This window comes from Ochotona curzoniae, unplaced genomic scaffold (assembly GCF_017591425.1).
Source record: "Ochotona curzoniae isolate NIBS_2020 unplaced genomic scaffold, NIBS_Ocur_1.0 contig_1, whole genome shotgun sequence".
Taxonomy (NCBI): Eukaryota; Metazoa; Chordata; class Mammalia; order Lagomorpha; family Ochotonidae; genus Ochotona; species Ochotona curzoniae.
The window spans coordinates 39268252-39283270 of NW_024464918.1; the positions used below are offsets into that span (position 1 = coordinate 39268252).

Here is a 15019-nt window from a genome sequence, read left to right on the forward strand (position 1 = left end):
CTCCACATGCCAGGGATGAGCCAGGAGCATCTTCTGGATCCTTCCACATGAGCGGCAAGGTCTCAATCACTTGGCTCACTCTGATCAAAGCAGTGCAGGCAGAGCCCAGTGCAGTAACCTAGCGACTAAAGTCCTCGGCTTGCACGTACCAGGCTCCCGTATGGATAAGGGTTCTAATTCTGGCAGCCCTGCTTCCCATCCAGCTCCCTGCTTGTGGCCTGGGAAAGCAGCAGAGGGACAGCCCAAAGCCTTGGGACCCTGCACCTGCGGAGACCCAAAGAGGATCTGGGCCCTGGCTTCAGATTGGCTCAGCCCCAACCGTTATGGCCACTTGGGAAGTGAACACAAAAGACAGATCTTCCTCTCTATCTCTCCTCTCTATATATCTGACTTTACAATAAAAATAAGCAACTCTTTAAAAAAAAAAGTAGAGCAGGCAGAATACAGACTGGCAGCTAACCGACCACACCACAGCGCCAATCCCTACATGGTATAATTTTAACTGTATTATGTAGGACCCTGTAGAAATCACAGGAAGATCATATCTAAGCAACAAATCATTTAAGTATATTAATAATATTTTTGCTTGAAAATTTAGCTCCAGATATGGTGTGATAATACAGATATGGTGTGATAATACAACTCCCAAATCGCCCCTCGGGGATCCCTTATGTGCACCAGTTCATACACCGGCTGCCTCACTTCCCATCCAACTCCTTGCTTGTGGCCTGGGAAGGCAGTCAAGGATGGCTGTGCACCCACATCGGAGACGTGGAAGAAGCTCCAGGCTCCTGGCTTCAGATCAACTCATCTCCAACTGCCACTTGGGGAGTGAACCAGCAGACAGAAGATCTTTCTGTCTTTCCTTCTCTCTGTAAATTTGCCTTTCCAATTTAAAAAATATATATATATATTTAAAAAAAGAAAATTTAGTTCCACAATTGTAAAGGAAGCCAAAAATAAAGAAAGCGTAACATAAATGTTAATGTTAACACAACGTTCAGGTATAAAGTCTGGCTGAAGTTACAATGTTTGCCAAAGCGTGGCATCTGCCCAACAGAAAACCAGACTGTCCAGAGTGACAACACCTGAAGCTATCACTCCTGCCTTCCAAGACCAATAGGCTACCAAACCGAGTGACTTACTTCCAGAACCTGCTTTGTGATCGCAAAGATGTTTAGAAGAAAAAAAAAAATGAAAAGAGAGCTCCTTGCTTGAAGAATCTGTTTTAACTCTTCCTAACATTCACCTGGGTGATTCATGAAGTTCACGGAAATTGAATTTTTTAGAAAGATTTATTTGGGAGTAAGTATTTGACACTGTAGTTACAATAGCACTTTTGGGGGATGCCCACATGCCACGGGACTGCTTCTGAGTCCAGCTGCCTGCTGACACATGCCCTGGCAAGTAGCAGGTAATGGTTTGCAGGGTTAGGCACCTGTCACTCATGCCAGTGAGCTAGCTGTTCTTGGCTAGGCCCAGCCCAGCCCAGACTGCTGTGGACATTTGGGAAGTAAATCAGCTGACAAAACTAAACAAACAGAAATAAAGAAAAAAACAACAGAAGATATCAACTGACCGTTCAACTGGTCAATCTGGCTTTCAAATAAATGTTTTTGATGCCAAAAAAGCACCTGCCATGGTCTAGATGAAGGATATTTTAAAAGTTCATGCAAATGATTATTATGAAAAACTACACAGTACGTTCAAAAATTTTTTGTACCACAATAAGCATCTTTTACTTTTATTTTTCCACAAATTTTGCAGAGTACCCTCCTACACACATATTTGCCCATCCACCACATTAATACAATCTATCCACTCTACATCTAAAACGCTTCATTTCCTCCTCTTCATGCCATCTGTTACTATCTTCTAATTTCTTCTCTGAAAAACTACAGTAATCTACTAATTGGTCGCCCTGCTCCAATGCATCCCCCAAACTGCCCGAGTGATCTTAAAGCTCAAAGATTCACATGTCCTTCTGGAAGCGCATCCCCCACCGTCACAATCCTACAACCCAGGGAGCAATCACACGTAGGTCAATGTGGCTTCCTTATGTGAGCTATGGTAAAAAAACATACAAGCCCAGACCCAAAGGAACAGCTACTATTTTGCTCCAATTTTCAAGCAAAACCAGAAACCAGTCTTTGGACTTGAAATGCCTCCATTTTATTTTTGTCTGCATAGACTAAAAGATGTCCAGGGAAGCCGGCCTATCCTTCACAGAACCTACTAGAGTCTGGTTTATAACCTCCCTTTTCAAACTCATCTACCTCGGGCTCTCCACCCAGGTACACACCGAGAGTCCACAGAGCCACCCGGCTGTCCCTGATGCAGACAGCAGTAGGTCACTCTTCACTCAGAGACACTCTGCCCCTGGGTCCCTGTGCCCAGGTCACAAAGGGTCACTAGACAATGTCCCTTGGGAAGGTTCCTTCCTTTCCCAGCTTGCACAACACTGGCTACCCTTCACAATCCTTGGCAGTTTTCACGTGCTGCTGTATTTTCTTACATAAAGCACTGCCAGTCTCTGGAAGCAAAGTGCGCATCTGATTCAGTTCTGTTAACTGCATATTTCCAGAACAGGGCATAACAAATGAGAGAGACTGCGTATTGACTGTGTATGTAACCACAAAAGCTCAATAACAAGTGAGGGAAACTACTTCTCTGACTACATATGTAACAACATGCCCCACAACTTGATGGTTCTTCATCCAAAGTCTCTTAGATTCTGAAAATGAAAAGCGTCAACAAAAGAGGGCCCAGCACAGCAGCCTAGCAGCTAAAGTCCTCGCTTTGCATGCGCCAGGATACCATATGGGTGCAGCTCGTATCCCAGCAGTCCTGCTTCCCATCCAGCTCCCTGATTGTAGCCTGGGAAAGTAGGAGAGGATGGCCCAAAGCCTTGGGACCCTGCACCCGCATGGGAGACCTGGAAGAGCTCCTGGCTCCTCCTGGCTTCGGATTGGTTCAGCTCCAGCCATTGTGGCCACTTGGGGAGTGAATCATCGGATGGAAGATCTTCCTCTCTGTCTCTCCTCTATGTATATATCTGACTTCACAACAACAAAAAAATTTTTTAATGCTCATAATACCAAATGTGAGATCAGAAATAACATGAACTTAAGTTATCAAAAGGTTCTAGAAGCAGTGACAATTCCCAACAATTATGGCTGCTCGCTCCACAACCCGCCCCCCCGCACACACACACAAACACAAACCAACACAGAAGATCTGTCTGATTTCCACTTTGTAGGAAGAACAAGGTTAGCAAAACAACACACACACACACACAGACATGTGATTATGCTAAAAGGAAGCAAGAGCTGCCTTGAAGGGCTCTCCTCAGGCAAACCTGGGACAGGTGATCAGCAGTACAAGCTGTAATTGGTTAACACTGAATAATTAACAGCCCACAAAAGGAGGATGATAAAGATAAGAAAGGTGGGGCCCAGCGTGGTGGCCTAGCAGCTAAAGTCCTTGCCTTGAACCTGCCAGGATCCCATATGGGCACCAGGGGCGCTGGTTCATATCCCAGCAGCTCCACTTCCCATCCAGCTCCCTGCTTGTGGCCTGGGAGAGCAGTCGAGGACAGCCCAAAGCCTTGGGATCCTGCACCCACGTGGGAGACCTGGAAGAGGTTCCTGGTTCCTGGCTTTGGATCAGCACAGCACCAGCTTTTGCGGTCACTTGGAGAGTGAATCACTGGACAGAAGATCTTCCTCTCTGTTCCTCCTCCTCTCTGTATATCTGACTTTGCAATAAAAATAAATCTTTAAAAAAAAAAAAGGAAGGAAGAAAGGTGGAGAAAGAGAGGCAGCCTCTGTGGATGCCAGCCAATCTATGTAGAAGGAATGACAACTGGAAAACCACAATCATAACGGACTTCAGGGTCCTGATGCTGAGTTCAGTAAGTGCAAAGCTGTAAACGAACAAAATATTTACAAGGTGCCAAATAGTGCCCACCGACTGCCCTCTAATACAGCCAAGGAGAAAGCTATATTCACTGCGGGACTGGGCTGTTGCCACCACAGCCAGGGCTCACAGTGATATAAAGTGTTATTAAGTGCCTCCTGAGTGACTCATTGCAAGGGACACTATGAGGCAGCACTCTGGTCCAAATATTCAGCCTGCGTGTCTTTCACCCAACGAAAGAATGAGGCAAGTTAAGTGAGAAAATATGTAAGAATACTGTACAACTGAGCTAAACTTATTTAAAAAAAAAAAAAAAGTTAATACCAAAGAAAGGGGAAAAAGCAGGACTGCTCTCATTGTCAGGAGAGCCCCAGCAGCTGCCTGTAATGCTGGCCTTCCGTGTGGGGGAGGCAAAAAAAAAAACAAGGAAATAAGGAGAGAGAGGGAGAAGAGATGAAGTGAGAAGGGAGGTGGGTGTTTCATACAGACTAAATAAAACGACTGCTCCCCTGTGCAGAGTGCCTGCCACGGAGCCCGCCTTCATTCCCGACACTCACTTCCTGCTGCCGCGAACCCTGGGAGGCAGGTTTACGACTCAAGTAGTTGGGTCCATGCTACCCAACTGGGAGACCGAGACTAAATGTCCAGCTTCAGCCAAATTCGAGATTTCTCTACCTCTATGTGCGTCTGTAATGCCTGAACAGCTGCGCCAAATGCCTAGCTGCTATTAAGTGTTTTTTTAGAGGAGCTACCCAGCTCTCCTCTTGGGAATCGGTCTTGAAGATCTACTCCCTAGGGTTAAAAACAATGGCATGTGCCCAAAGTTATTACTTATAGTATTATATATAATAAGAACAGCCTGGAAATAACCTATATACAGAATAATCCAACTGGTGATACAAATTACAGCATTTCTGCATAATAAATCAGCAGGCATCTGTTAAAATATCTCCTCAAAGCCTATTAGAGTTCTTTGGGAGGGGATATGAAAGATTCTACATTACCCAGATGAAGGCCAGAACACTGTACAGCAGTCACATACCCCACCATCTAGGAAGGTGACCCTGGAATGCAATCGGGGTGCTGCAGCTAAGGAAATGAGCACCTTCTCCCTGCATACGCCCTTCTGCATGTTATGAATTTTGTATCATAGATACATACAATTTGCTGAAAAGCTGTTGTCAAGTATTGACAGACTGCAGCTGTGAAGGACCCTTCATGCCTCGGTGCTTTCATCACCAAAACTTAATTACAGTGGTGTTACATGTCACTCTGGAATTAAGAGCTGACACGAACATACAAGGTGAAAATAGCACAAAGTGAAATTTTGCCCTAGAAATCCCTGACATGTGCCACCCCTGAGATTAACACAGCATCGCTGTGACTCCAACACAGCGAACCTTCCCTCCACCACTGCAACAGCTCGCTGTTTCTTCAACCGACAAGTATATGAAAAAGCTGGCTGGTAGCAGGCCTCAGGTTGTGATGTTAAAAACATGTGTGTTAAAACACCATGATCAGATGCAGCACAGCGAAGCAGATTCGGGAACCAAGGCAATCTGAAGGAAAAAAGGAAAACTAGATTTCCATTTCTCATCAAGCCTCAACCAGAAGCACCGCTGTCCAGGCTTTTTTTTTTTTTTTTTTGCTCCTATTTTCGTGAGTAAATGCCAAGAATTGAACTGTAACCGTCAGGGAATGTACACAACATGTAGTGACAACACAATTTTTTAAATCATTTCGAAAACCAGGACTCAACTAAACAACTACAGTAAAAGGAAAAAAAAAAAAATCACAACCCAAATATAATGAACTGACTTGCTAAGCGGGGCTAGGTTCCAGCTGGCTGTAATGGAATGCCTGGTTTAATCTAGGAGAACAACATCACATACAACCTCAGGTTCCAACTTGGACCTACAGCCCATCTCTTGTTCGCTTCCTGATACTATGTATAGATTCTTCAATCTATAATGAATCAGCTAGCTCATTACTACTAAACCAACTACAACTATGGCTAAAAATTTCCAAATATTTCTAAGTCTGTCCCCTGCAGTGAGCTCTAGACTATTATTCCTACCAGACACTGCTTTCCTATGATTCATCCAGAGGCAACTTCAATTCATTATAACCCAAAGTGAACTTGTTCTTTCTCCCCACCCCCATCTATTTTCCTGCCAGTAATTCCCTGTCTTGGAGATTAGAACAACCATCTATTCAGGCACCCAAGCCAAGAGTCTAAAATTCAGACTATTTCCTTGTCTCTTCTTGTACTGTTAACCAATCCCCAAATTCTGTGCATTCCACCACCCATCTCTTTCAAATCCACTCCATATTACCTTCATCACTGCTCCCCCAGATTAACTGGTCTCCCCCTCTTGAATCTCTTCAACCCGTTTTGCCTATCCATGACAAAATTAACTTCCTAAAACATAAATGTGGTTGTTATTCTTCTATTCCAAGAACAAGCTCCGGGGCCAGTGTGGTGGCATAATGCGTTAAACTGCTGCCTGAGGTGCCAACAACCCATACGGGTGCCAGTTCAAGTCCAAGCTGCTTCACTTTCAATCCAGCATCCTGATAATAAGCCTGGAAAAGCAGCAGAAGAGGGCCCCCGGTCCTAAGGCCCTGTACCCACATGGGAGACCCAAAAGCTCCTGGCTCCAGGCTTTGCGTGGCCCAGCTCCCTGGCCAATTTGGCCATCTGAGAAGTAAACCAGCTAATGGAAGATTTATCTGTCCCTTTTTGTAATTCTGCCTTTCAAATAAAATAATTAAAAATGTTTAAACTCAAATCCCAAGGAGCAGGTATCTATCACAGCAGTTCGATCACAAGATGCCCAAATCCCCTATTAGAATGCCTACGTCACATCCCAGGTCCTCCACTTCTAATCTACGATACTGCTAATGTGCACTGAGTGGCAATAAACAGTTTGTGCACTTGGATCTCTGCCACATGGCAGACCCAGATTAAGCGCCATGTCACTGGCTGTGGCTTGACCCAGAGCTGACACCTGGGGAGTGAATCAATGAGTGTGCCAGTGGACAGAAAACCTCTGGACTCAGCTATTCAAATAAAATGAAAACAGACATGGAAAAAAGAATTTAAAAGAGCAAGTCCCAAGGTAATGATACAGTTAGGAAAAACCAACCTCCACTTAGTAACATGATTTAAAACAAAAAGAATGAAACATAAGGTATATATTCTTCTGAATGTTTCTGTTTGACAACATAGCCTACGACCACATTAAGCAAATATTTGTTTTTCAGTAGAAAGAGACCATGGGGAAGCAAGGAACATTCGACTGCCTTTTTCAAGAAGGAAAATACAGCTGATCACAGCAGTAACGAAGGGAGCCCAAGGGCCTCCCAGACCTGTAAGCCAAGGATGCCTTCAGGGCAAATGTACCAACCTGTCAAAGCCAGTGCCTGAACCAGAAGGGAGCCTGCAAGCAAAAGCAGGCACTAGAGCTGAAGGGAGTTATGCCACAGGAAAAAATCAGCCATTGCTAAAGCCATCCGAACGACACCCTCCCTGGCCCGTGTGACAGGCATCCCGCTCCCCCTGCTGACCCGACCTGGCTACCTCATACAACAAGAGCAGCCCAGCCACTTGTCTTGGGTCTGCAGGTCTCTCTGCCTCTAATTCCAAACCACTAAGCTAACATATTCATTATGGCCTCAGAAGCAACACTGCCCATCAGGAAAGAATATACGTTAAACATGCCAACACAGTATACATCTGTAAATTCTAAGAATTCTGCACTTACACATGCATTTTTTTTTTTAGTAGATTCCTTTTAGCCTAACCTTGAGACAGCAAGCTGCCTTGAACATGCTGACCAGATCAGATTTCTGAGGGTTTTAAACCAAGGACTAGACACAAGACAAATGTTATAACTGTACATCTAGCCATTTAAACATAAATGTCATCAGGTGAAACTTCAAATTCAGTTCGTCAGTTGCAGAACTACACTTCAAAATGGCCACGTGTGACGAGCAGTCACCACACTGAGCTGTGCAGCTACTAAACATTTCAATGATCGTGGAAAGTTCCAGCAGACAGCACCCTTGGGACAGAACTGAAGCTGACCTACTGCAAGTTCTCCTGGGAAACAGCCCAACAGCCAGCCCTGGCTGGGGAACACAGAAACTGAGACTGCTTCCTGCAGATGATAAGGAACAGATATTCTACAACCAATCCTATTCTCTTCAGAGTCTGGTACTGTCTGCAGTCTTCAGAGCTGCTGCCTGTGCGTTACTGGAGGATCTTGTAAGCTGGAGGCTGTACACAGGGCACAGAGGCTAGACCCACATTCTCTGCAGCCAGTCTAAGATAAGTCCTTATCACTTCTAAGATGGGCGATAGGCAGCATGTTGCCTAACTACTCTGCCTTCCAGTTTCCTAATCAGTAAAGTGGAAATAATGGTACCTACCTCAACAGGTTACTAGGCAGATAAAATAAGATCACATGCAAAAAGTGTCTAGATTCACTCTCCATACAGAATAAGCATCCCACGTTACTGGCTATGTTTTCCCTGTTGGTGCCCCACCCTGCCCCCAAACAGCACTTCAGGTAACAAGTGTGACAGGTGCCGACTTAGGAGAAATATTGGCAAACGGAAAGGAATTAGAATAAAACAAGGTTCACAAAAGTCAGAGTGTCAGTCTACAATTAAAAAAAAAAAAAAGATTTAAGATTAATGGGACCCCAGAAAGGTCATGTTTATAAGAGTTGTCAGGCTGACAAACTCCAAGTTAAATGAAGTCTACACAATAAACTACTGAGCTATTTAAAAACCAATAAATACTAAAGAGGAAGTGAGAAGATAAGATGTTTGAGTTCACCAGACCACATGATTCTTCCCGGTATAAAGCAAGATTGCATATTTACATAAGCTGCTCCCTAATCCACTCCCTATGTTTCGTTCATGTGCACTTAATAAAGAACTAACAATCTCCTAAGTTTCACTCAGCAAGCAGAGCACCAGAGATGATTAAAGTATCACGCAGCGACCTAAAGGGTGTTATTGAAGTGAAAATCTGTTATAGAAAGACTCCCCATGCTCTTGCAGGCAGACAGCTGGGAAATCCAGAAGCTAAAGCACTAACTCCATCAAGCTGAGGAAGGCGGAAAGACCCAGAGCTTGAGACAACGAGCCAGGCTATAGCTCGACTCTGCCCATTCACCAGCTCTCCAACCCCGGCCAATCCGTCCCAACCTAAGGCTTCCGAGCGCATGTCATTCTCTGCAAAGCCCAGGTGAGGCACTGTGCAATCAGATGGAACACACCAGTAAACGGAGCCTGCCCAACAGGGCTGGGGTCAGCAGATGTCCTCAATCAAGATAAAACTCCGCTACTTCGGAAGGTAACTATAAAAATATTTTTTGACGAAATGTTAACCATAAATCAGATGTCATTATGCTTCAAAATGACCATTTGTTTTTTCATATTTTCCAGGCTTAATTGTATTCCCTATTAGTCTATGGCTAAATGTTATCTGGGCCTACAAAAAAAATAATTGTATTCTGCCACTAAAAGTTCTCCTAGCAATTCCGCCACGGACGCCTTCGCCGCTCCATTCAAGCACACCAAGCTCAGACAGCTAATGCTTCCTTCTTTCCATATTAACAGGGAGAGAAAATGGAATAAGGAAAGGGAAATTGTAAAGTTTCTTTTGGGAAAGTGAGTGCCCACAAAACACAACAATACATGGTAATCGCTTACCTGGAAAATATTTTTGTACTTCAGATCCACCAATCCAGAATGAATGGGGGCATTCCCTTTCAGACTAGTCTGAGAAAAGACAGCGGGCAAGCATCTTCCAAGATTCTTTCCGTTTTACTGTATCCAGCTTTCTTCAACAAAATCCCAAACATGCACTTCGGCAACTGTTGAAAGACAGAAAGCAATCCAGACACCCACCATGGCAGCAGCTGCAGAGGACAGCCACTGAGAAATGGAAGCAGGGGGCAGTGCAGAGGTGGGCCTGAGGCCCGGCAGACAGCGCATGGGGCCGGGAGCCGCTTTTCAGCTCTGGCAGTGAAGCAGGACACAAAATTCCACATGGCCAAACACCAAACATCCCTGATGTTAATATTCACTTGATTAAAAAAAATCATGCAGATCCCGAATGAGAGCAAGGAAAACCTATGCTGCCATCCACACAGCTCTCTCAAGCCATTTAGCCAGAGGGAACTCCCTCTGCTACTTCTGTGGCAGCTCCTCCACCATGACAGAAAGTGTGTCAACCAAAAATAACGGCAGAAGGGCGGGGGCTTTAAACATCTCCTCCCACTAAAGGGATTTACTAAGGCACCTCACAAAGAAACTCTGTGACTGCCGCATGTAAGACATCGAATCTCCTCACCATCCAAACCCTTTGCAATGCAGGACATTTTTTTTATGCATTTTTATTGGAAAGGCGAATATACATAGAGGAGGAGAGACAGAGAGGAAGATCTTCCATCCGATGATTCACTCCCCAAGTGGCCACAATGGCTGGAGCTGAACCAATCCGAAGCCAGGAGGAGCCAGGAGCTCTTCCAGGTCTCCCATGCGGGTGCAGGGTCCCAAGGCTTTGGGCTGTCCTCAACTGCTTTCCCAGGCCACAAGCAGGGAGCTGGATGGGAAGCAGGGCCACCGGGATTAGAACCGGCGACCATATGGGATCCTGGTGCGTACAAGGCAAGGACTTTAACCACTATGCTATGGCACTGGGCCCAGTGCAGGACATTTTAAAACACTTGACTTAACTTAAGGGTGAACTGTGCACTCAAGGCCAGTCCCCACCAATAGCCAGTCATTGGCTAAATGAGGGAACAAAACTAATAAGCAATTTACAAGAAGATGACACCTTTAAACATTAAGCCTGGTCCATTTATACCAATTTTTTCCTACCCTACCAATGACCCATTGGAACTGCAAATTTGAAGCAAGCCATAAAGGAGAAAGAACTCACTGGCTGTCACATAAAAACTTATGATTATGAGCTAACCAGAGTATAAATTTTGCTGCTTCCTCATCTGCTACACTGCTGCCAAAAGCTTCACACCTTACGATCATATTAATACCTACCTTTATGGAGGGATTACTGTGAGGCAGGCCCTTCACACTGATTACCCATATTCAATGCATAAAAAAGAAAGCAGAAAAAAACAACTGGTCCCAAATCCTCAATTTACTAGATGGGATTGCCCACGCCCTTTCCTCTGAGCACTGCTGCCTCCCAGGTCCAAGGGTCAGAAAGGTTATGAATCTGGGAGAGCAGAAGAAACAGCCTGACTGGCCTCATAAGGGCACAAGTTAATTAACGTCGGAATGGAGAAGTACAAAAATACAGAACAGCAAATATTTCAGCCCAGCTGAACCAGTTGAGCCATCCGGAAAGGGCAAACTCCCTAGATGCTGCCACTTGGAAAACCACTGCGCTAACAGGGCCCCACAATCCTCAGCCCACAAGCCCACTGCTAAAGCGAGACACATTTATGACAATGGTATCCAAGTGTTCTTGTGTTCAGCAGCAAACACGGTGTCCTTGACAAAGCGTCTCAAATCCAATGGAACTCATTTTTTTTTTACATCACAATATTTGTGTGAGAGCCCACAGAGACAAGGACAAAGGATGTTCTGATTTTTCAAACTGCAGGCAAAGCAACTGGAAGTGACTGAAATACCAGTCCAGGATTAACCTCACCATAACAATCAGATGGAAATATCTTAATAGCCACAACTCCAATAGTCAAATCCCAAGCAAATCAGGGGTGCTCAACTTCCTCCCACAAAGTGACACTACTCAATTGTAAGAATACACTGGAAATCAAATCTTGATCAAAGTAACCAGTAAGTTAAGGTTAGTGGCTAGTTGCTAACGGAATATACTCTGCTTTTCAAAGAGTAACTTACAACTATATCCAAATTACAGCAAAACATAACCACAATTTGACTGACAAACTCATTTCTGAACTTCTGACTTCTCGGGCTTTTCCCCTGTACCAGCAAGCTCATGTTCCTCCCCTTCGCTTCCAACACTATTTCTTGACCGTCTAGTCGGGTGGTAAGCCCTGTGTGATAACAGCACCTGGCTGATGAAGCAGTGCCAGAACAGGGCTCCTCCTGTCCCCTGCCCCTTTCTCTTCAAGCAGTTACTTCAGAAAACCAACATATGTTATAACTGGTTCTCAAAATGGTTTAAATTGAATTCAATGTAATTCTTAAAAATTAAAAAGTATTCAAGTCTCTTTTTCCAATAGTAAAGTCCTCTTCTTCTGGGGGAGACAGAGGGCAATCAGAGGCTTTCTACAAGAAAACACTTCCTTCCACTCAGTGCATTTATGCAAGCACAGTTGCCTACCCCCCCATGGACGCTGGCTAATGGCCCACTGTTCCTATTTCACAGCTTTCCGTTCTGAGAAGGTCTTCATTGTTGACCAGCCATCTCATCAGTAAGAGGAATTTCCTAAAAATGCTTCCGGCTGACATCACAGAACTCTACAATCTTGGAGTTTTGTTTAAAACACTAAGATCCAGATGAGAGACACACTACTGGATTGGCAGGTCTTCCCAGTCTGTCAGTCATTTGCCTACACAGACAAATTTCCTGTTAAGCAATTGCAATCAGCAGAAACTCAACCGAGAGTAATAAGGACATTCTTGACCAACAGGTTTGTTTCCTCTGTTGTTAACTAATTCAATGAACAATACTAGTACTCGGGGAAGTCTCGTCTAGATACTGCTCACTGGTCGAAAGGGCAAACTCACCAGCATGGCTAAAGGATAAGGATTCAGCACTTATCATTTCCCAGCCAAAGCCAAAGCAGAAATCATAGCGCCCGTGTCAATGTACCCCAGTCAGCAATTTCCTTCAGCCAGAATATCTAACACGGGCTAGTCTGGGTCCTAGCTGCAGGGCACGGATCTAATCAGGCCAAATTTGCACTTCTTAATTTTAACAGAATCTCCCTCATTTTCCCAGATAGTACTGGTTGTGTGTGAGTTCATCATTTCCCCCAACAATGGCTCATGAATACGTGGCTAAAGGCAACTGAATGGCAAACCTCTGGAAAGCCTCACGGATGAATATATGCACAACTCAAGGGAAAAGGAAACCCTTTCCACACCATCTGTCCTGAGTTTCACAAAGCCTGGTCCCCGTGCTGGTGGAGAAGTCAGAACAGCCAGTGCTGGCTGCACGGCAAGCCCTGGTGAAGCCCTTCCATGCACCGCTCTCAGCAAGGCCTCGCTTCCATTTGTACATATCATGAAATCACACCACACGTCTCCCCTCTGAAGATCACAGCTAGGAAACAGTCAGAGAGGGGTTTCACTGGAAAGCCCCTGCTTTTTCTAAAATCACACAATTTAGAATTGGCTTTCTCAACTAATGCTAGCAACCGCCGCCTGGGACATGAATACATCAATGTGCACGCTGTGTGGGTCAATCTGTAATAATGGTTAATAATGTAGAAGCCCTGTGTGCCACACATCACCCTCCTGCTGCCCCTTACCAGTTTTGGTCTTCTATTCATCTCCACATCTCTCTAAAGTTGTCAGAATGAAGTTTTACCAACATACTAAAAGAACTAATGTTGATTTAATTAAACAAACATCTCCTAAGCATCCACGCACTGAGCACTGCCGAGGAGTACAGGGTTACTCAAGCAGCCGCAGCCCCCAGAAGGGAAGCTGAGGCACACTCAGGAGCCGCCCAGGATTTTCTAACACACAGGAAAGTGTAAGCTCTACAAGAGTTAGCAGGAGGTATGATGTGAATCAGTAACGCAGGTGAATATTTCCAGAGAAGATGGTTAAGATATAAGCAGAAAGCAGTCACGTACGGAAATCACTAGAAAGGAACTTCAGTTGCACACTGACTGAAAGGCACTGCAGATCTGGAATTCGGTGTCACTCACAGGAAGATGAGTAAGGCCACATCCCTTCCCAAAGGGAGTTCACTATTCACTAGGGGACACAACCAGGTAAGCACAATGCAAGTCCAGTGTATGTGAAGCGCTTTACAAGGTAAGTACAAAGTGCCAGAATTCATTCCTTTTTTAAGATTTTTTTTTTGTATTGAAAAGGCAGATATACAGAGAGGAAGAGAGACAGAAAGATTTTCTGTCTGCTGCTTCACTCCCCAAGTAGCCACAGAGCCAGGAGCTTTCTCGGGGTCTCCCACGCGGGCTCAGGGACCCAAGGCTTTGGGCCATCCTCGACTGCTTTTCCCAGGCCACAAGCAGGGAGTTGGATGGGTAGTAGAGCAGCCAGGATAAGAACCAGTGCCCAGGGCCCAACGCTGTGGCCTAGCAGTTAAAGTTCACGCTTTGAATGCGCCAAGATTCCATATGGGTGCCAGTTCAAACCCCAGCAGCCCCACTACCCATCGAGCTCCCTGCCTGTGGCCTCAGAAAGCAGTCGAGGACAGCCCAGTCCTAGGACCCCTGCACCCGCGTGGGAGACACAGAAGAGGTTCCTGGCTCCTGGCTTCATATCGACACAGCACTGGCTATTGTGGTCCCTTGGGGAGTGAATCATCGGACAGAAGATATTTCCCCCTGTCTATCCTCCTCTCTCTATATAACTGACTTTACAATAAAAATAGGTAAATCTTAAAAAAAAAAAAAAGAACCAGTGCCCAAATGCAATATCGACAGATGCAATATGCAATGTGAGGATTTATCAATTAAGCTGTGGAACTGGGCGCCAGAATTCATTCTTTTAACAACAAATTTCAAGCAGGCTGAATTACAGATACAAAAGAGAGAGATAGCAACTGTCATCATAATGTAAATCAACCCTTTCAGTGGAGGTGACGGCATTTGGTGCTTTGTGAATGGATCCAACTTTATTAGCATAGACTTGGAAGAGGTTGGTTGATGAGACTTCACTAAGCCAGTCTGTCCAGTCTCTCAGCTCCTCACAGGAAATGTTGGTAGCCTTCAGTAAATGGACTTAAGCCAGTTAATACTGATGGCGAAAAAAGAAAAAGCCTGAGCAGATTTTGGTGAACTACAATCCTCCAAGCTTTATAGGGGGACAGTGAGAGGAAAGGCAAGACTGGAGTCTGAGAGGAGACCGGCTTTGCAAGCACTGGGATCTGAAA

The 15019-nt window shown here is 45.0% G+C and overlaps 1 protein-coding gene across 4 annotated transcripts in view; it reads right to left on the bottom strand.

The window, feature by feature from the left end:
- Window positions 1-15019, bottom strand: part of FBXW11 (F-box and WD repeat domain containing 11) — a 94643-nt gene that overhangs the window by 75259 nt on the left and 4365 nt on the right. The window contains exon 1 of one of the 4 annotated variants that reach the window (XM_040972220.1): window positions 9646-9743. The exons of the other annotated variants lie outside the window; for them this stretch is intronic. The gene's annotated coding sequence lies outside the window, so the exon portion shown is untranslated. Of the gene's footprint in view, window positions 1-9645; window positions 9744-15019 lie in introns of those variants that run through there. 4 annotated transcript variants of the gene reach the window in all.